Genomic DNA, 24,437 nt, shown 5'->3' on the forward strand with positions numbered 1-24,437 from the left:
TACTTTGATACTGTGTTTTCTTTCTCTCTTTATCTGACATAGACATCTTTAGGTAGTCATCGATTCTATGTCTTGTATTTGAATGCTTCTTAATACCAGATCTGAGGTGCAATTATGTCTGGAGACACATTTACAAAAATGCAATAAATTTGATAGAAATTATACTTTTAACTTGTGTCAAATATTATTCTAGATACATTGGTTGTCAAAACAGAAAGGTTGCAAAAATGCATTTTTTATTACTGATCCAGCTGATTTAATGAAAACACAATTAAAATCCTATTGGGATAGAGCAGTTATAATCTTTCATTTTATGCATGGTCAATAAAGCATCATGTGGTACTGAAGATTTTCTAGGGAACAGGACCAGTATTAAAAAAAGAAAGTTGGATACTGTGAAAAATATTATTGATGTCAAGAACATAAGATATATACTTTTGCAAAATAAAATCAGTTAATCTAAAAAGACAAAGAAATATTTCTCTATGAAAATCAAAGTACAAAGGCATGAAAAAAATGTTCTAAATATTTTAATTCTTACTCTTATATATAACTCTGAAAATTATAAATCTATTTCAGCACTTAATTGACTGATACTCAGATGCAGAATTGACACTTGCATGTTTTGTCCATTTTGGAAAAAGTTGTTCCCAAATAATTCTACTGGGTATATAACCAACAGTAAATTCTGCTTTTCTTCTATCTTTTTGTCTTGGAAACTTTTTCTCAGTATCATTGTTTCATTCACCCAGAATCCTTCCAAAATTAACAATATATACAAACTGATCTCTTATGAAGATGCAGTAAAAAAGGTACATGCTTAGGCAGTATAGCCTAATTTAATTTCACCTGAAAGGAACACTACATTTCATGCACCCTGATAACATTTCACTATGCAAACCAAAGCATGATGCAAAAAAAATATGAACAATTGGAATCTTGCTTCAAAATGATAAACAGTTTTGCATTAGTAGCACTAATGTTTTCTTTAGATCATTCTATTTATTTTTTTTTTCCTTTAGAATCTCCATAATAGCTGCAACTAGAATAATAATGGCCCTACTGGCTTTGTTTTGATTACATGACATATCTTCTATGAAAGTTCACCTACAATTTTTTAAAAACTGACTTAAATTCAATTTTGTGATATCCCTTTGTATTTGTGTAAGATGATCAGGTCTATTGAAACTCTTGTCCTTTCTACACCAGATATATAGATTATATAGAGACGAACTGTGACAACCAGTTACCTCAGTGTTTTAGGTACTTTTTTTCACACTTATATCTAAGTATTTATGTATGACTTTTTCTTTTAGTTAGTAGATATGTGAAGGTTGTTTCTCTTCATTGTCATAAACATCTAGCATTATTTGGGATCTTGCCTGGCTCCAGTTTCTGTGCAAGGCAGTTTCATACGTAGCAACAGCTCTCTATAAGTGTTACTAAAATTTGATCAGTAAAATCAAGGGTGTACAGAGAAAGCAAATCAGGATTACATGTCTAGGACAATCTGAATAACATTCTGCCCTCTCTAATGACTAGGTTACCATTCATAGCAACGGGAGTCCAGACACCCAGTTCACACAGAGACACCTATGAAGTACTTTAATTAACACATCTGGGGTGTCTTAACTTAGATTTGAATCCCATCTCTGTATTACAGGTACAAAAATTACATGTCCTTTCAGAGGACATTAAATAAAATTTAGTTTCCTTTCTTGGCAATTAAAACAAAGTGGTCCACCATCCCTTATTATCTATATTTTCTCTTTGCATAAGCCATTGTTTACACATATTCATGGTATGTTTTCTATGAGAGGCTCAGAAAGTAAAGTGTTAATGGAGTCATCTAATTAAACACGTTTTTTCCCTGTTTGATGGCTAATTATATTTTATACTTGCTTATGCAGGTGACTTTGGAGCAACTGTATCTATTACTCAAATAAAACAACCCACACCACCTTGTTACAAAAAAATGGCATTTCTACCTTAGAAAAAACAAAATTATGCAAAGCCTAAGAAAATAGAAACCAGTCTAAACTGAATAGATATTATAGAGAAGAGCAAGGACTTTTTTTATCATTCTCTAAGGACATTCAAATGAAATCAGCTTCCATCTGGTTAAGAGCCCACAACTGACTGTCCCTCTGCTCACTTGACAGACATTTCACTCACAGAGAGAAATCAGTGGCAGAATATTAATATATCTAGGTACCTGACCACAGAAAATGACACTTGCTTGGGGGAGGGGAAACCATTATTTTCTGCTTCTTTTTTTGCTGTTGCTGTTTATATGCTTTTTTATGCTTAGGGAAAAAACTTGTGGATGGCATAGTAGGTTGTTTATTATTCTGTTGTCTGTGTGGAGGCAAAATTAAGAAAGTAATACTGAATAAGCTCATAACCATCTGTAATATCAAGGTCAGCCTAGAAAAAATTATTTATTGCTCTAAACTTTCATCATGTGTATTCATAAAGAAATTTCTTCAAAAATAGTATGTTGGTTTTACTTGGCCTGGTCTTTGGTGTTGGGGGGGGACACAGAGGTGGCTTCTGTCAGAAGCTGCTGTAAGCTTCCACCATGTCCAGCAGAGCCAATCCCTGATGGCTCTGAAGATGGACATGCCACTGGCCAAGGCTGGGCCAGTTAGAAACATTGTGATGATATATTTAAGAAGAAATCAAAACAAAGGGCACAAAGATTTTTTTCTAGCCAGAGAAGGAAAAGGAGGTGACAATATGTGAGGAGACACATGGAGACACCAAGGTCAGTGGAGAAGGAGGGGTAGGAGGTGCTCCAGGCGTCAGAGCCAAATTTCCTCTGCAGGTCATGGTGATTGTCGCTGTTGAGCCGCTAGCAGAGAAAAAGACCCGAGTTCTCAGTGTGACAAGAAAGAGGAAATTTATTATTTTGATTTCAATATATATATACTTTTCAGAGGTCACCCAGATTGGTCAGTCAGAAACCTCCCCCTAGGCTTGATTGGCCAGGCCTGAACTGTCCAAATCTCGAGACACTGTTTGCAAAAACATCCAAACTTTATCTTTGTTTATAAAACACAGGAGGATGTTCTCACGGGAAAGACCTGTGCTAGCCACAGGTGATGACCATGGTGGAGCAGCTGTGTCCCTGCAGCTCATGGGGTCCATGGGGAATGCAGAGATCCACCCACAGCCTGTGGGGAGGTGCCCCATGCGTGAGCAGGTGTATGCCTGGAGGAGGCTGTGGTCCAGTGGGAGTCCCAGTGGAGGGAGGGGGCTCCTGCTTCCAGGCTGGAGCATCCTGTCCTTGGAGGTCTGCACCCTGTGGATGAGTGACCCATGTTGCAGCAGTTTTGGGAGGACTGACTGCCAGTGGGAGGAGCTCACATTGCGACAGTTTTGGAAGAACTGCTGCTTGTGAGATTGGACCATGTTGGAGGAGTTTGCAGAGAACTGCCTCCCATGGGAGTCACCCCACAGTGCAGCAGGGGAAGCACTCGTCTCTCTGAGCAGTGAAAGAAGATCTCGGTGATGAACTGAACAAAGCCTCCACTCCCTGTCTCCCTGCACTGTTGGTGGGAAAGAGGGAGGAGTTGGGGGGAAGAATGGTGTTTTAAGGGCAAATTTTACTTCTCATTAGCCTCCTCTGACTCTGTCAGTAATAAATTCACTTTATAACTATAAGTTGAGTCTGTTTCGCTCCTGGAGTGTTTTCTCCTGGTCCTTATCTAGACTCGTGACCCCTTCATTTAATTTTTTTTCCTCATCCGCCCAACCGTGTCAGGGGAGAGAGTGAATGAGCGGCTGTTGTGGGTGCCTGGTATTTGGCCAGTGTCAAACCACAACAGATAGCATTCCAGTCTAAATGCAAACAAATTATCATTCTAAGGACAGCAAAAACAATTGCCAACCCATTTGAACACTAATAATGCCAAAAAAAGTGTATGAACAGTTAAAATTATTAGCAAACAAGTTTAAAGTAATCTCTTTCAATTAAATATATAATAACAAACTGCTGAGTGCAACCAGTCCAAAAAACCAGTAGAGAACAGGATGGTTTTGTTTGTTTTTTTTTGCAAGCAAACAATAGTACATTCTCTAGAGATTCACAGTATTATTCAGGGCAGGTAACTGAAATCAGCGGATTTCAAGTCTGCCCATATGACCAAACAGCACTAGGGGTATGATGTGACTGTACTTCAAAATATTCTGCTGTGTCTATATCTAAAAAAATATGTGAACTTGCTTTCCAGGATTACGTCTTATAATTGGGTCTAAATGTGATATATAAGATATTGCTTTAAGCTTATGTGCCTATAAGTAATCAGGAAATTAACCTAAAGAAAGAGGATAAAAGATAAATATTTTTAGTAATAATTCCTTTCTGAGTATGCAGTTACTAAAAAATATAGAGTGTTGCCTTGCTAAGACTGAATGTTACCAAGTAAATATGAAAATAAGGGGAAATTCTGTAGTGTAAGAAAGCTTGTATAAGTACATGTGAACACTGTAGACTAAATCGCATTAATGTTCTCTATACACATTTAAAAAATAATTAAGCAGAAAAACATTAATTACTCTTGATGAGAATATTATGTTAATGTGGGTAGAATGCTGAAATACATGGGAAAGAATCAAAATATAGATGAAAGAACAGTAAGGTATTATTTAAACACAAAGGAAAAGATTGCAAATTTGTTAGAATAAAGACATGGAAGAACTGAAAATGATTACATCACAGTAGAACTGGGATCTTTGAGGTAGTGGTTATAATCACATTGCAACAGCTGAGCATTGCAAATTAAGAGCCGTTTCTCAGCTAAATTTTCAGTTAAGCTACTAAGTGATGTAAGTCCCATTTTTAAATTCCTTGGGCCTTAACTTTTTTTACTGGCATAACAAAGATTGTTCTTCAAAAGTGTAAACATTTTCTACTCGTAGAAAAAAAATCCAACTGAAGAAGTTTGAAAAATTTAATTTATTGCATTTATTTTATTGAGTTGTAAAGTGACCATCAAACAGAGAAAATATTTTGAAAAAAAACAAAAACAAAACCAAAACAAAACAAACCCAATTGTTACACAGATTTTTCATTTAGAAACACAGAAATAAAATTCAGTAAAACTTTTATGCACTGATAATTTCTCTTCTTTTTTTCTGTAGCTAAAGTGAATCTTGTGACAATTGTAAATTGAAAATACAATAATCAGCAGACAATACTGTAAATTGAACCCAAATGCTGAAATAGTGTAACTTGCCCTAGTATAGAAATATTTCGTAACACTGTGATGGCATAACCAGACAGAAAAGATTTTAAATAAATGTTTGAACAATGTGACAATTCAAGAGGTAAAGAAAGAATGGGTTTGTTGCACCACAAGGCATCCAAGTGATAGAAGGACAAATGACAAAGGAAGTAGAACATCAAACGGGCAGGGCATCCTCCTGCATATACAAGAGACATAACAGGAAACAACAAAAATAAGCTGGATCAGTAGCAGATGAGACACCCCACTGTTGTGGAACAGACAGGCCTTGCAAAGTGAGGGCCTTGCTGCCTTTGTAAAATCCTTGCTCAGTTCTGTTACTTTGGCTAACTAGAAAAGCATTCTGGGAATGACTCAACTAAACTAGAGGTGAAAAACAACTTACATAATGGTAAAACAATAATTAGAACCAATAAGTGCTCACATCGTGGGGCTCATGATTGGTTGCATCTGATGCCTGTTCCTATTGTGGTCTGTGGTGGTTGGTTAAGCACATTTGTTGTTTCTCACAAGTGTGTAAACTCATAACAAACTAACAGTTTAAGAACCCTGGATTTTTGCAACAGTCTTCTCCATACCATAGTGGAGATTTTGTGTTTAATGCCGCACCCCACTTATTAGAGAGGGACATGAAAAACCTATTAGACATAAGTGAAGTAAATCAGCAAAGAAAGAAGTCAAACTCGTTTCAATTCAGTATTTTTATTTTGCCCAAGGAGTTCTTACATCCAATCACTCTGATATTGGTTACACAGAGCCACCAAGGACCACAGCCAACTGTATGATTTTAGCTCCCTAGCACTATATAGTCACAACTACTTTAAGCCTTAGGTAATAAGGGTGAACAGCCTTAAATATGTGGTAATAAGGAGTAATGATGTACAAAAAGTAGCCATTAAATTTTTTTTTCTTAATAAGGGAATTTAGTAAAGTGTTTGTTTATTTAATTGGTTTAATTTTTATTTAAAAACTGCCTTAAATTGTCACACTTCTAAATACTCCCACCACAACAATTTTAAACAACAATTTTAAACTCTCTAACTAATAAATATAAGTTATAAGGCCAGTAGGTTTGTCTGACACACTGAGTAATTGCTACAGCTAGAATTAGAGAAGCAATGGCAAAGTTGATGCTTGGGCAAAGGGAAGAGGTAGAAAGAGTGTGCTGGGACCCTTCCCTTCAACAGATGTGCACAGATTAGTTTAAGACAGCTATGAAACCACACTTTTGTTGTTCCCTCAATGTACCTATCTATGTAAAGACAAACCAATATTTTTATACTTGTCATAACTTAGTTACATTTTTTATCTCAATAATATGGTCACTTCTTGGGTACATCTCCACATCTGGCAGAGGAATTCCTTTGTTCATGGGTTTTTTTTATTTTCAGTATTATCTGACCGCAGGATATTTCAAAGCTAGGGAAAGTGTGAAAAGAGTATGTAGAGAGGATTTACCCACATATATATATATATACATATATATAAATTATTAATATATAATACTACTATATATATGGTGAGAGTGACTAATTGCTTATAAGAAGTTGACACAATATTGACTCTTGAACTATTCAACTCCTTAATTTTTTTACTGTCTTCTTGTCCATTTTGGAATTAAAATATTGCTTTCAAGAATTCCCAAGAGCTTGTCTTATTCTCTTCTTTGAAAAGAATTGTAAAACCAGAAGTACAGCTAAATGGTTTAGATTTTTTGTGTGCAGTTTATCTTTCAAACATATTTATTTAAAGACTATTTGATTTCTTCTTAGTAGCTACAATGTGTAAAAAGCAAAAGACAGAACATAATCCTTTGCTTATCCTTTTTTTTTCTTTATACAAAAGCAAAGACAGTAAATGGAGTACTATTTATCAACATTACTGTTTAAGATTTGCTTTGAGTTATAAGAAAGTTGACTTCATCTTTGAAGTCAGAGAGATAAAAAAGAACCATTTTTCTTTCCTCCTGCTTTTATTTCTTTTGAAATACTTGTTTAAGAAAATGATATTAAATGTGAATGATAATATTAGTAGTCTTTTATGAAACCAGATTCTAGGAGAAACACAAACAAAGGAACAGTTCTCTGTCAAAACTTAGATATGTCTTTGAGAATTTCCTTGGTAAATACTAACACTGGATTGGTTCTTTAAAATTAATATTAGTAAAGCAAGAATGTCAGCATTCAAAGGCAATTGGAGATATGGTTGATAATGATGCAAACCCACCAAAACCATCCATCTTCCATCACCTTTGAAAGAGTGAGACAGTCAGGCAAGGTTTCTGGTGACTCAAAAAAAAAAAAAAAAGCAAATGTCACACTCACCTTCAAGATGGGCAAGGAAGAGAGATTCAGAGAGGTGCAGACCTTATTCAGCTGACGACTGGAAACATCAAGGCACATGTAGGACAAGAGGACAGCTGAGAACAGCCATTTACTGAGGGTGGATTGATGCCTGACCAAATTGATTTCCTTTTCTAACAGGAAGATCAGCTTGGTGGGCAAGGGAAGTGCCTGCCCTAAGGTTACCAAGATTTTTTACATGGTGTCCCACAGCACACCTTCTTGGAAAAAAATTGTCTGGATGCATAGAATGACAAGCTGGGTGAAAAATTGACTAAATTGCCATGCTGAAAGAACAATCGTCAGCAGTTCAAAACTGAGCTTTAGCCAGATACTGTATGTCAGCCTGAGTTACTCCTCAGAGTTGATACTGAGGTCAATATTGTTCAACATCCTCATTAATGGTCTGCATGATGAGGGAAAATACACTTTCAGCATTTCCCTGGACAGAAGGACAGCTTTTATACTGAAGGACTGGCTGCCATTGAAAAGGTTTTCAACTGGCTAGAGAAATGGGTGGACAAAAATAACTTCGATTTCAATAGCCCTGTACATTGGACAAAATAACACGATTTAACAGTACGGACTGGAAGCTAACTATCTAGACAGAAAAGAGACAAATAATTTTTTGAGATGACGAGTTGAACAGAAGTCAGCAGTGTGTTCTACAGCAATGAAAGCTATGTGCCTGCTGGGCTGCATTAACGAGACACTGGGAAAGTGTTAGGAACTAATATCACATGTTTTTTGCGTTTTGACCATTTCTTTAGTAACCGTTTACAGCCATTTTAGGAGAAAAATTCTGATCTGATGCAGTGTAGTCACCCTCATGTTCTAAAAATTATGAGTGGGTAAATTCCCCACACAAACTAGACAAAATACTGTTACATGTAGAACAGTTTCTCAACAGCTAACTTCAAGGAATGCAGTGTAATGACTGGCTGGTACAGTCTTTGAATGTATCTTTAATACTAAGAGGAGGAATCATGGAATATCCTGAGGATTTGAGGTGAGGCTGCCCCAGAGCAGAGTGGGACAATCCCCTCCCTTGCCCGGCTGGTGATGCTGTGCCTGATACACCCAGGACATGGTTGGCCCTTTTGGTTTCCAGAGCACTGCTGACTCATATTGAGCTTGCCATCGATCTGGATCCCCAGGTCCCTTTCCGTGGTGCTGCTCTTCAGCATCTCATTCCTCAGTCTGTCTGTACATCTAGGGCTGCCCCATCCCAGGTGCAGAATCCAGTACATGCCCTTGTTAAACTTTTTATTGTTAGTGATTGTCCAGACCTCTAGTCATAAATAAACCTCCGAGTTATTTTCCTCTTAGGGAGATAAGAGCTACTCATGTCACTAGGCAGAGAAGACTTTTAATAGAGAAACTAAAGTAACTTGTTTTTTAAACAGGAGCAAGTTTAAATCACTAAGAGCTCTTGGAAAAAGAGCTACATTAGCAGATAGGAATTTCAGTGCTCCTTGGACTCACCATTTAAAAAGAAATTCATGTCTTGGAGCACAAGAAATTCAGAAGGTAATACCTGGGCTGTCAAGGTCAGTGCTGAGCAGAACCTGAAGCCAGCAACACAAGAGAGTGTGATAATATTTTCGTAAAAATTACAATTGGGGTTTTTTTTAGTCTTTTCTCACCTATAGATAAATATAGTAGGTGCAATTGTGACCCAAATCTACGGACTAGAGATCTCTCTAGATCTAGAAAGACCCAAATCTAAACTCACAAATGCAGATATGTAGCAAGATGCCATAAGTACTATGCATCCACAACCCTTGCAAGTACTGTCTTTATGCTTTAGAATTTGCTTTTTCCATATTAGACATTTAATAGATATTTAATTTGCCGCTGAGATATTGCAGAGCAAATATATAACACCAATCAAGCAGAAATTGACTGATTGATTTTAATTATGTTGTAATAAGATGCCACTGCTTCAAGGGTTTCATCCAGGGGTGAATTTTTATTACAAAATTCTGTAAAAAAATTAATGGAACAGCAAAAAGTCTTAGCTGATATCTCAACTACAGTGCATCATCTCCTTTTCATGACTGTGCATTTATGGTTCTATTGTAAAGGAAAAAAAATTGCTCATGCTTGATGAATTGCTCAGTGATATAAAGTAAGTTGTGTTATGTCTTGATCAAGCATGCCCATCTTCCCAATAATGCCCTCGGACTAGCTTTATGTTTGATTGTTTACATTCCACAAAGCCTTCTCTCACTTACCGATTTTGCAGCTCAGATGCAGTCCTTCTTGCTGAACAAAAACCCTGTATATTACAGTGATTATGCCCTCAGGTATTCTTGTCATGCCACACTTGCTGCACATTCTATAGTACAATTGCAGCAAAGATAATGGGAGACCCTAATGGCTTTATGACTGCAGAAATATACATATGCTTGCAAAATCTTCCCTCCCTGCCCATCCACTTGAAACACAGCACAATTTTCCTGAACGCTGTCTGCTTTACTTGTACATGACATTTCAAGATCTGAACATATTTTAGTCTCAGAAGTTCTATATTTAAAGAAACCAACTACTGTCAAGGAAATCTATTTTTAAAAAGTCACAAAACAAAACCAAACCCCTGGTAGTCTATACAGTTTTTGTACTGACAACAAGTACATTTTTCTGGTTTGGACTAAAATTTTTTCTAGACTTTTTGTAAACTGAAGACACCATAGTTTTAATCTCTTTAAAGAGGAAATAATGTTTGTCAACAACAACAAATACTATTTCTGATTTGGGAATGCATCAGGTCTTTTATATATACAAATGAAGCAGTGAATGTGATTCTCTGATTTTGATTTTAACAACTCTTTAAAATGGTCTTTTGTATGAAATATGACATAAATAATAGGATCCTGAGTTTACATAATTCTTTATGTTGTGGAATAGGATGAGTACTTCTATACTATGTTTCATGTCATATTATAGAAGCACAAAATGTGACTGTCCCTCTTAACCATAAAGACTGAAACCATATGGGTCAAATTAAGTCACAAATGCATTCAGTACTTATTGGATATCACTGAATATGTTAGCAGCTGAAACGGCTTTGGAAAAAAAAAAACCCAGAAAACAAAAAACCAAATCACTTAACTATTAATAGCTTTAAAAAAAGAAAAAAATATTAACATCTTAAAGAATGGGAAAAAAAGTACCAATTTAGCATATAAAAGTGGATCACTAAGCTAGTTGCTTGGTCTTTGCTTGCAAAATTAAGCCTGCATTCTGCTGCTGGAAGTTATCAATATTTAACTGCCCCTGACAAGACAAAGGCACATAGTATAAATCAAGAATTATTACTGTGAATACAGAAGTCTTTACCTGAAGTGTTTTTATATCAATAATAGATTTTCAGTATGCAACAACACAGAGTTTGGATCTCATTAACAAATTGAGACATAATTATCAAATATTCTTTACCCTAGCAGATAACATTGAAACAGTGGAAATAATTATGTATTTCTTTTAAAAAAAGATTTGGAAGTGTCTAAGATGACATTCTAAAAATTAAAGCAGGGAATTATGATGAAATTAAATTTTCAGAGATAGATACAAAACTGGTTGAAAAGCTCACTGAATGAACAGATGCCAACTTTTGATTGGTTAGTATCTGAGGTTTCTGGTCTGGTCACAGTTTTGTTCAATGCTTTTATTGAGTTAACTGGTAGAATACAGACCATATTCTAAAATTTTTGATGACACCAATAAATCAGTTTAAATCAAATTAGAGGGGTTGCAAACAGATTATATGATTGGATTTTAAGTCTGCAAAATAAAGATGTTTTGAAATCAGCAAGAATAACAGTGCATAGCAGAAGTACAGTGTTACAGTTCAGTTCTGTATAATTCACTTTAAAAAATACCAACTAAACAGTTAAGAGACATTACTGCTTAAAAGACGGAAGCTCACAGGAGTCTAAATTAACCATTGGTGATGGGGAAGAAATAATTCTCTGTATGAAAAGGGAAAATGTCATTTAGGAAGCAACATGATTTTTCTGTCCTAAGTTTCAGTCTCATCTCGACCCACTCAGAAAGAAATGTATAGTCAAAATAGGAGACAGCAAGAAAGAATTGCATGAAAACTTGAAAACATAGCTAAGGAGGAAAGGTCAAAGACAATGGTTTTGTTTTATTTAACAGAGAGAAAAAAAAAGACTGCCATGGAAAGGATAATAACCAGATGTCCTCATTCTGTTGGCAAAAAAAGAGGTTTATGTCAAATATAAAGAGAAATTTTCCTTATAATAAAAGCAGTGAACTGTGATTATAGAATACACTTTTGAAAAACTGAATAGATAAATATCTGTGACTATATTTATAGTCAATTAATGTTCCATTCTTCTTCAGTAAAGGAGAATGGAGTGACCTTTCACAATAACATCCAGCCTACTACTTACATGACTTTTTTATTGTACATTAATAAAGAATTGAAAAAATATTTCAAATGTCATGAGCTATGAGACATGCCAAATTTATTAAGAAACACACCATAATTATATTACAAGATATAAATATATAAATAGTACATGAACATTATTTTCATAATTTACCTAGATATCAAGAACAAAAGGAAAGGAAATGTTCACCTCTTTATTTCTTTTGCATATCTTCATGGATCAATACTTCATTATCATTGATGAGATATGGACATCTAATGTATATCACTCACCAAATACCATCATGGGCAAAGAATTTGAATACATACATTAACTGAATGTATTGCTAACAAAATCAGAGCAGGATAATGTGAAATAAAATAAGACCTTAAAAACACCTTCCCCCTATCCCTCCCTCCTTCCCAGCTCTACTTCCTCCCTGAAGTGGTGCAGGGAGACAGGCAATGAGGGTTGTTGTCAATTCATCACAAGTTGCTCCTGCTGCTGCCTGGGGAGAAAAGTCCTTCCCCTGCTCCACTGTGGTGTCCCCTCCCAGAGGAGACAGTTTTCTGTGAACTTCTCCAGTGTGAGTCCATCCCAGGAGCAACAGTTTCCCATGAAGTGCTGCAGTGTGGGTCACTCTTCCACAGGGTGCAGTCCCTCAAGGACAGGCTGCTCCAGTGTGTGACCCCAACAGGGTCTGCAAGTCCTACCAGGGAACCTTCTCTAGTGTGGGCTTCTCTCTCCACAGGTCCCTGTGAGTAGTTTACCCCAGCATGGGCCTCCCATGGGTTCCCAGCCTCCTCTCAGGCATCCACCTGTTCCATCTGAGTGTTCTGGGTCCTCTCCACATGCTGTGGGTGGATCTCTTCATCCCCATGAATCTCCATGGACTGCAGAGGTACAACTTCCTCATTGTGGCCTTTACCATGGGCTGCAGGGGAATCTCAGCTCTGGTGCCTGGAGCAACTCCTGCCCCTCCTTCTCCACCGACCTTGGCATCTGCAGAATTGTTCTTCTCACCCTGCTCTTCTCGGGCCATAACTACAACTGTGCAATAACATTTTCTTCTTAAATATGTTATCTCAGAGGCATTACCGTCATTCCTGACTAGCCAGCAGAATGTCCATCTTGGAGCCAGCTGGCATTGGCTCTGCAGGACATGGTGGAAGTTTCTACTGGCTTCTCACAGAAGCCACCCCTGTAGCCCCCCTGCTACCACAACCTGGCCATAAAAACCCAATACAACCTTTGGAAAAAAAAAAATATATATATATATAATTCATGGAGATAGAACAGAATAGTTAATGCTGATTTATAAAAATTTCTGATGAATGAGAAAAGAGCTTGTGTGAGTGCTGACACAACAGAGCTACAGTGAGCATAATGCAGTTTAACTGATATTCAGCAAAAAATAAAATTGTGTTTGTTTTAAAAGCAAACTTCAAAGTATGTATAAACTGACAACTGTTCTATAACTACAGATGACATTTTTTCATCTTAAATCATATTTTCTATATGATACTGCTGACAAAAAAGATTTAATTTTCTTCCACATATTTATATACATTTTCTTTATAAAAAAAGCCACAATAGCAGAGATACCTAAACCCTTTAAAGGTAAAACTAATTTTTAACCAAATATGTGTAGCCAATTCTATACATAACTTCTTTTGTGAACATTTTATGCATGTTTTATTGATCATAATGTTTAAAAATGCATAATTTATTTACAACCACTAACTGTTAGGAGATAAAGAAGTGGGAAATATATTACAGAAATGAGCAGAATTTGGATTGGCATCTAGCTGGCTTCCATGGATTTTGTATATTTTCTGAACCTTTGCAAAAATGTATAGTGCATTCCTAGCTTAGATAGAAAATCCATCTTGTTTGTCAAACATGTTAAATACGTCTCAGTAAACAAGTAATATAAAAACATATAGCTTCATACAGAACAGTAGTATTTTGGATCTGCAAACAACTTTTTCCCCTGACTGATGTCGCTACTATTTAGCCTTCTGAGGTTAGCATTTATTGATTCTGTTTTTACTTTGATTGGATCTTACCTACTTCAGTGCTTCAGTAAATTGAAACCTTCTCCAGTTCATGGAAGAAATCTGAGAGCAAGGCAGTGAGAAAATGTACACTGACCTCAATTTGTTTCAGATGGTATTGGTAAAAACATTGTCTTCATGTTGCAGAAGTGACCTCAGCTAGCAAGATATAAAAATAAAACCTCTTATTCTCAACAAGCCTTTAACAGAAGGAGATTTAATTATACCCAAAATACAAATCACAGCACTATTTTTCTATATTCTGTAAATCTGAGAATCTCTATTATCCTAATGATTTTAAAGTTCAGCTTCCAAATGCATTCCCTACTGAATAAATTTGTTTTATGTGATGTGAGATTCTTTTCAAGTCTACAGTGTTATTATCCATATTATACGTTTCACTGTTTATATGTATTTATCTAAGTACCACATATAAATAATATTATATCTATAATATAATATAGTGCAATAGAATAAATATAGAGTAACACAGTATTTGTAATAAAGGAGCCAAATCCTTATGCCATAAATCCTGGGCCCATGAAGAGAAGCATGGACAAATTGAAAGCTGTGATATTAATGTTTTCAATTCAAAAGTTAGAGGTTACCTTTCTTCAGAGATTTTTTTTTCTTTTTCCAGATGTACGTCTCCGTTACACTTAGATGATTTTTATATAAGCGTTAAAATTTAAGCACTTTTTTTTACTTGGATTAATGCTTATCCTTGCAAGTGTGCAAATACCATAACCTGATGCTTTTGCCCCCTTTTTTTTAAATTTCCCATGCACAAAACTTCTGCCACTGGAAAAGAGTTACTATTTGCCCCTACTTCTTCTAATGTCACATGTAAACAAAAAAGTGTTTGTGTATCTGTGGTGAGTTAGCCTTAGCAAACAGCCAAACACACACCTAGCTGCTCACTCACTTTCCCTCCTTGGTGGGAGGGGGATAAAATGGGATGATCATGATTCAAGATAAAACCAGGGAGATCATTTACCAGTTACCATCACAGACAACACAGACTAAACTTGCAAAAAATAAAGTTTATTTATTTACAATAAGAATAAAATTTAATTACTCATTTGAGTAGTGAAAAACACAGACAAACTTTACAGCTGTTTTCCTTCTCCCACTGTCCCAGATCAGCTTCACTCTCTGTAAATAGCACAGGTTGAGGATGTGAGTTTATGGTCAGTAATTATGGGGGTTTTTTTGCTCTTCTTCCTTCTCACATTTTCCCTGTGCCCTGGTGATGTATCACGGTCCGGGAGGGTGGCACGAGCCGGCTCCCCCGGGTCCGGGGTCCCTGGTTCTTGTAATTCCACCGGATCTGGTGCGCCCGGCCCCCGAGGTTCTGCGGCATGGCGTCAGTCTCCAAACCACGTCAATTCAAGCAGGAATATAGTGAGGCTAAGAAAAGAACTGGACTCCATCTCTGTTCTGGCAGGGAGGTTTATTTGGGGTAATGGGAAAAAGGATCACAGGGAAAGGAGAAGGGGAGGGAAGCAGGAACGGGATAGAGGCTGCCAGCCCAGAGATGCAAGACCTTGAGCTGATCCGGACATTGACTTATAAAGGGAAAGGAAGGGGAGGGACTGTCTCCCCCAGAGCCAGTCCCGGGGAGTCTGAAGGGAAGACAGGCATAGGGAACCCACCAATAGATTTCGGGGTACAGCAGAGCATATTTCAAAATGAACCAATGGTATACAAAGCAGAGGGACAAAGGAGCACGTGGAATCCCAAAACCCCACATTGCTACACCCTGATATGGAGCTCCCAAGGAGTGCAGTTATCTCAGGATTATCCATCTGCTCTGATCAGGATCCTTCACAGGATGCAGTTATTACCTGCTCCAACATCATAGAGCACCAGACAATTATTTTAGGCCTGGATTCATTTCTGATTAAAAGATTTCTTAATTTCTATCCTTCTGTTGCAAATAAATATGTAAAAGAAAAGGTAGCTCAGTGAGGGATAGTTCAAGGAAAACAAGCATACAGGGTTTCTTAAAAGTGTATTGTAAGTTCAAGCAACAACTCTGGAATCTTCTGATAAAGAACTTCTTGAAACCACATCAGTAAAATTTATTCAGCAAGAATTTGAGACATTGAGTATTCCAGAAACATTTTATGATAAAAATTTTAGCTTAGCACATGTCACACTTGGAAGGGAAGTAGATTTTGCTACAGATGGAGGATAGTGAATGTAAATTCATTCACAGGAAATCATTCACATGAATTCAAGTGAATTCACATACATAAGAAGCAAAATCTGCTACAACCCTGTTTGCTTGTTTGCTTGCTTTTTTTTCCCAGAAATCAGATATCAACTGGGTAAATCAATAAATAAACACACATCCTTATCAGTGTTCCATACGAAGCTAAAGCTTTTTTGTTTGGTTGGAGTTTATTTTTAGAAATCAGAATATATCGACTTTCAGTCTTTTAGTCCACCCCTTTTTCATAAAAATCATTTATGTAATGGCAGAGAATACCTTTGGATTCATAAGGGCGTGTGCTGTACATTTCAATCTATGTGGTAATCTATCTATCCAGCCTATACAAAAAAAAGGGCTAACATCTCCTCATTCTCCATTTCAGATTGTTCTATCAGTCTTTACAAATGAATTATCAAACCAGAGACTTGAGGTTCTATCTCTGTGCTGAGTTACACTACTGGTTGAATGCATAATACCAGAAAATCTGATTTGGCCACCAAACAAACAGTTAAAATGCAAGTGTTTCAAATCTCAGAGCTTTATGCATCTTAAAAAAGTTGTGTTTTCCTGAAATATTTTAATGCAGTACAAAGTTTTTGTTTGTTTGTTATTGTTTGCAATTTGACCTTCAATGTCACATGGTGGTATGTCAAATGAAGTAATTCTGATCATGTGAAATTGGATCATGTCTCACATGCATCAACAGGATTGATTAAACCTGACAAGATGAATCAAAATGTGACACATATGCCTCAAAAAACAGACATAATATTGGCTTCTGAAAACAATAGTGTTTCTTAATAATTTCTAAAACATATATTTTCCTTTGGGAATATAAACAAACTCAGATCAACAAGGTAAATGGTTTCCCTGGAACTTGAACTTGATAACTAAAGAGGCCAGAGAGAAATAGATACTTTTGCTTTCAGGAAACCCAGTGTCAAGTTAACAACATTACTTTCCAACCTAATTTCAATTTAAGATAAGATTTTTAAATAAAATTTTGTTATAAAAAAGTAAAAAGAAAATTAATTAGATGCAGAAATAATCATGAGACAGGAAAAAACCCATTTAGTCTCCTTTGAGTGCTGCATCCCACCATCTAGCAACATGCTAATGGGCTTCTCGTGGTCCAGGTGCTGTCCAGTAGATCCATACTAATTCACAGAATTCACAGAAATGTTCATATTGGAGATGAGGAAGCAAATTTCTGCTTAGCAAAGAAGAAAATATATTACATTCAAATTTAATCTAAGAAAAAACAGAAGAATTTGCTTATATGGTGAGATTTTACAGAAATTACTATGAGCTCATTTTATCATGTTCATTTCAACCGAGTTGTGAAACAGCCATAAAAATCCAAGAGATAACTTAGGAAATAATCTATTTAAATAAAAAAGTATCTTGCCTCAAAATATTTAAATAATTCATTGTCCTATAGGATTTATTTATACACTCCCTTCCCCCTCTCTCCCCCCCCAGCCCTCCCCCTTTTCTTTTTCTTTTACCTGAGTCGTCCTCTGTAGTTCAGAATCACAATAGTTCATAGCAAAATTCAAAATAAGGAAGTTACTTGTTTACTAATAATGTAAAAAAAAAAAAAAAATTTTTTCCCTGAACCCAAAAGAAATTAAATCAGCGGATGGTTTCCATGCTCATTCTTTGCTTAACTCAGACAGTCTTTCAGCAAAGAATTTTCTCCTGCTCATTTTAGCAGCCTGTATCCACCTCTACGTGTGGCCTGGCAGCTATGTCTGTCTCTTTCCACTATGTGTCTTGTATTTTTAATGCATACACCTAAACACACGAGTAGCTGTTTATTTATATGTTTGAGTTGCAAACCCTTGATATTCTACAGTGCAATATCACGCATGCATCATGGGGCTCCTCCACCCCTTTCTAATGAAGGCAGTGGTTAAACCTCCAGCTTCAGTGACACAAAACAAGACCAGCAACATAGATCAGTCCATGCTAAAACACAAAGCACTAAGAGACTTTATTCTGTTCTCATTATGTATTTCTGTCAAGTCCCTTATTTCTGCATAAGTCTGAAAAGACATCAATATGAATTCAATTCACATTAAAGCTTTTAATTGTAATGTGTAGAGAATAAAGATTAATATGATTTGCCATATAAATATTTTTATTTATATATTCAGAGATTGAGGACCTCAAAAGAGTTACAGTCTTGAAGTCCTGTCATATTTTCATGTACTACCTTTCCATGATGCAGCAATTATCAGATATGTAGATGATTTTGAAATGGGTTGTCTGCTGACAGAAATTACAATCCAAAGAGGCAGTGTTAGATTTGGCAGAAGTGTTATCTCTGACACTGAGTAAAGAGAAAAAAGAGGAAGAGAAAAAAATGTTATTGAAGGCTGAGGAAAACAGAGCTTTTCTGTCAAGTTTTTTTTCTGCTGGCATCTCTTAGTATCTGCCCTAGAGCATTTTACTCTTACTTTATTTCATTATTTTACTTGCTTATGTTTCACAGTACAGATTTAACTCATCCAAAACTAATAGCCAAACAGTTATTTTTAAACATTATTTCTCCATGCTGTTAGCTATTCTTGTGAGTATTTGAGACATATCGGCACAGATGAGGTCTGAGCTTAGTGCTGACCTTAGTCCTAGTTCTACCACTGTGCAGCTAAACAGACAACTGAGGAAGTGGACAAGTTGGAAAACAGAAAACTCTTCTGGGAGCAGATGACCATGTGTAGGCAGTGGGGTTTCTCAGGGCAGCCTCTGTGACACAGCCAGCCTCAGCTGACTCCAGCCAGATCATCTTTTCAGTCCTCATGTAGATAAGCATATTTAAAAGGGGAATTTTTACATTATAGCAGGAGTTCAAAACCACTATTTGAAGACTTAAGGGTTAAAAACCTATTTGAAGACTTAAGGGTTAAAGTGATACCCTAAGACAAGAATACCTGTACAGAAACTGATGCCTCAGAAAGAGAAAAACAGCCAAAATGGGGAGGGAATTAATGTAGTTAGAGGGTTAGAGAATATCAGATGGGCTACAACAGATAATGATGGGAAAATAGTACAAAGATTAGTGCAATTACTAAATGGGAAAAGGATGAAATTAATGAAGGTTTTAAATTGTGGAATTACTTTAAATCAATTTGTCAGTAAGATACAAAAAAGTCAACAGTTTTGGCAATTAGAAAGTAATGAAGACCTTGTAAAGTCATCTATTAAAAAAAAGCTAGAAAAGGAGAACTTATTTAATTGAAATGCATGCAAATGAGCTAGTCAGATAAAGGTTTCATTCAGTAAGAGTACCATGTACCTACTTCTAAACAAATGAATGCTTTCATGGACGACAACAGCATAACAATATTCATGTGATTCAACTAAGCAGTCATCTAATTATCCTGCTGAATTACAGCTTATATAAGGTCAAAATGAGACTTCCTGGCTTACAAAGCACCTATATGATCTTCTGGAAATATATTTATTGATTTTCCCTCTAAACTAGCTCAAACGGAGTTACACACCACATGTGCAGGACCTACAGATCAGTTACAGAATGCCACAACAGCGATGACTGAATCTATAGCTTTGGATTCAGGTCACTCTGTTGTCGCTGTCGAGCCGCTAGCAGAGTAAAGAGGACCAGGTTCTCAGTGGCATAAAAAAGTGTCTTTTATTATTTAATTCTAACTTATATAACCCTTGAAAGGTCACCAAGATTAGTCAGTCTGAAACCTCCCCCTGAGCCAATTGGCCAGGCCTGAACTGTCCAAATCTCAAGACACTGTTTTTAATAACATCCAAACTTTATCTTTGTTTATAAAACACAAAAAAAAGAGAGAAGAGAGTTCCCATGGGAAAGTTCTGTGCTAGCCACACTCTGTCTGAGATTTAGTTTCTTGCACTGTTTAAGTATCTTGTAATTGATCAGTCATTGACTGAAAACATCAAGGATGATGCTGATGATTCCATTCTCCTTAGATGGAAGATGCCTGTATGTCTGATTGCAGCTCTATTGAGTCCCATTTGGGCATCTCATTGTCTTGTTCTGAGTTTGCAGTGTCCACACAGTGGCTCTCAATACTGGTCAGAGGCAGAATGTACATTATTTGATGAGAGTCAGAAGGTGAGTATTTAGTGAGCATTTATAGGATGATGAAACTGTTACTTCAAGTCAAATTAGAGTGAGGGAAGCCCCATAAATTTGTTTACTTCTGGGATGTGTATCCCAGCCACTGAAATATATAATAAGCAAGGCTGACACTGCATCACAGAATTCAATTGAATTAGTCAGGTTTACATCATATCTGATGAATCAGTTTTTTTTAGAATCATTAGATGTCCAAAAGTTTGTTTTCTGCTTTGCAAATGTCATTTTGCAAATGATAGGTACTCATTTGCCAGTTATCAGCATCCACAATCCCAAATAATATAAACTTTTCCAAACACTTTGGCTCTTATGCTGGTATTTCAGACCTGGCAACACATCAAAATTCTGATCTTAACAATGGACTTTATCTCTGTAAGATTTTTTTTCTCTTTCCCTGATGCTCAAAAGTAATTCTTATGCTAGAGAATAGTTTAACAATTAATCCCAGTTGCTGCATTTGGGCATACTTTGTAATGAACTAATTAGAATGCAACTGTAGCATGACTTTTGAAGATGGATCTGAATGACATATTTTATGTAACATTAATAACTGCTAATACATGGAGAAGATTTTTTTTTTCTTAAAAGAGCTTCCTACTTTGATGTTCAAGTAGTTGATAACATGGAAAAAATATATAATTTTATGTGTAACTAACCTTTTTAACCATCCTCATGCTAATTTCATATGATTGTTATCAATATGTTTTAAAAAAACAGGACTACATATGGGACTGCAGACATTTATCGTCATGACAAATCATATTCCTGGAAGAGAAACAAACAAGCTTTCAAGAGATGAACACCCTTTAAATATTTTCCATGTCATCCTATTTGGAGGGCCAGACTCAATACAGAATTGTTTCTTTTCTTTAGTCTTAAATCTTTTCCTAGTTGTAGTCTTTGTTTCACCTTGAGGGGAAATTGCTTGTTCCTGCTAGAATAATTTTCTTTACACTTGAGGACCAGATATCTTTATAAGGGATTAATCCTCAAACCCCTGTGGGCTAAGTACATGTAAATGCATTGCTCTATTAGTCATACTTGGCAAATCTGAAGGAAAAAAAGCCAATCATTGTAAGGGTTTTATGGAAGCACTAGGTTATAACTTGTACAGCAGCAAGGGAATCAGCAGGAAACACCAAATACTCAAGAGTTCCCTCTTCCCTAGGGTGTCTTCCTCAGAAAAGTAACAGAGTCAATCCCCTTCTGACTTTGCCTCAAAGAATTGATTCTTTTGGAACAGAACAGGAAAAGAGGGATCTCCAGATGCTATCTATGAAATTATACCTAAGGCCTAGAATTGCCCTTAACTTCCATGGAACTCTTTTACATTTCTTAGTTGGCAGCATCTCAGACTTGACATAATTTATTTTCCCTCAACTATGCTAAATATTCATAAGACTTCATACTCCATCCTTCCCTATAGCATTCTTCTAAGAAATAGAATTGAAAAGACAAGGCATGTAAATGTTATCAATGATAGTCTATGTCATTTTTTTGTTCCTTTCTGCAGTGGTTAGAAGACTCTGTTGTCATCACTGTGTGGGTAAGAAGCAATAATTTTCCAATAAGGCAAAGATAAATGATAAATAGGTGTTAGCTGAAAAAGATCAGTAAGCATTATTAGGCAATTTTCTTGAAAATAAAGGGGAAAGTAAGTGGACATGTGATAATTATGTCTCAGAATTTTACATTATTTTCTCACTTTTTTTACAAATGTATAGTTACCATTGAAATATTTCTGAGAGTTGGCCATCTTTACCAGTCCAAGACTTAAATAAAAAAGGTGAAGGGTGACAGATTATTTGTATATTGATTTACTTGGGATCACAAATAGCGCTTCTCAGCTTCTACAGAGAAAAATCTTTATTTAAGTTCTGTTCAAATACACATTTATAAGAAAACTGTTGAATCTTCTGATGAAACAGAAGACAAGCTTTGAACTCCTTACACCCATTTGCCATAAATACTTATTATGTTCTTTGTTCTTACACAAAGAGGTCTAACGTATCCAAGTTACCTTTCCAGGATTTGGTAAATTAGGATAAACTATTGGCAATTGTTAAATTATTGTTGTTCAATATGATTCATGTCTCCTGAAGAGCTCAGGCATATAATATATGTTTTATGTTTTTTAACAAGTAAGGATGAATATTTGAGACTCATGCACCAGCACAGCACCTTCTGACAGCCAGCAGCTAGTGTTTCTATCAAAATGAGAGGAATCCTTCTGCTGTAGTTTTTTAGACCATATTAATAAATATGCCAGGAAAATACCTTCGGTATGTGCCAAATCTCTCTTTTCCTGACACTTCAATCAGTTCTGAAATAATTTTCATTTGGATTCACTGATCAATACATATCATTTAATGTAGCTGTTTCAAAGAACAATAACTAACATGAGTCCTGCACAAGTAAGTTTTATTTAACTGTAAACTAAAAAGTTAACTGCTTGTCTCTATGGAAAAGGTTGTGTGCAAAGTGCTCTTGGCCCACTGAATTGTCTGTAGCAAGGCCTGTGACACTTTTGTCTTAGCACCAAATTGACAAGATATGGACTGGATAAGTACATGATAAGGTGAGTAGAAAATTAGCTGCACTGTCAGGCTGAATTGGTAGTGATCAGTAGCACAAAATCCAGCTGGCAGTCAGTAATGGCATCCTCAAGAATATATACTGAGGCTGATAGAGTTTATATGTTCATTAATGATTTGAATGATGGAATAGAGTGGATACAGTACACCTTCCATGAATTTATGAGAGATACATAACTGGGAGGCGAAACTGGCACAATGAACAGGAGGGCTGCTGTGATCAGTTGGAACTTAAAATACAATGGATTTGTAGTTTTCTATGTGGGATGGTCTAAGTTAATGCTTTGTGGAATGTTTTATGTTGATTGAATGCTGCTCTAAACTTTTGCCATAGTTCTCTGATTTTCTGAAGTTGTCAGTAAAATTAGGGACTGCACTTGGAATACTGCATCAGGTTTTGGGCACCTATATACCAGAGAGACTGGATATGTTGGAACAAGTTCATCAAAGGCCACCCAGATGTTCAGGAAGCTGGAACACATGACATATGAGGAGAAGCTGAGATAGCTGAGCCTGTTCAATGGTGAGAAAACTGAGACGAGGAGATACTGCTCTCTATAATGGCAGAACAAAAGACAAAGCCAGGAGCTTTCTGAGTTATAGAGCATGAGCAGGGGAAGATGATGATATGAGTTGCAATACAAAACATTTCAACTCAAGGAAATTAAATTTTGTCATGAAGATGGTCAAACACTGGAACAGGCTGCCTATGTAATCCCCATCACTGGAGAGATTCAAAATATCCTGGTCTGAGCAGAAGCCTAGATAATGTTACCTCTGGAGGTTCCTTCCAAACTACATTGTTCATGACCTACATGAATAATTGACAGAAAAATGTGCCAGTGAAAAGCAGCAGATTGCTGTTCACAAAAGACCAAACATGACCCCATAATCTGAAAGTGCATTTTTTATGCACAGCATCAGTTCCTGGGCCATACACAACGAAAAACCAAAGAAGAAGTGAGTCTGGTGGGTTAGCCTTTCCAAAAAATCTTGTTTGCATTTTGAGTGTATGTAACATTATTGGGTGAGAAATAGGGAGAACAACCAAAAATAACACCCAACCCTTATTACTAAGACCAGCTGTATCATTGGATGAGCTACCCTTATACCTAAAGGGATGATAAAAAATCTTGGTAAAATTTTTAACATCTTAAGATACGGCTTGACACTAGCAGTCAATAGAGGTGAGTAGTACTTTGTCTCAATAGCATATATGGAATGCTTCCTGGCTTCAGCCTTGGAGTTACCTCCATTCTTTTTCTATGTCCACTGAATTTTGCTTATTCTGAGTCAAACATTGCATCTGTTGCTCATCAATGACTCTGAATCACTTTCTACATCCAATGTTAGCATATAATCCTCATTCCATTTGCAACCCTTTTGGCCTAATGAAAGTATTTTCCAATATCCAGGAAATCTTCCATTCCTGGATTTGACAT

This window comes from Lichenostomus cassidix, chromosome 1, assembly GCF_008360975.1.
Source record: "Lichenostomus cassidix isolate B80296 chromosome 1, HeHo_3.0, whole genome shotgun sequence".
Lineage (NCBI taxonomy): Eukaryota > Metazoa > Chordata > Aves > Passeriformes > Meliphagidae > Lichenostomus > Lichenostomus cassidix.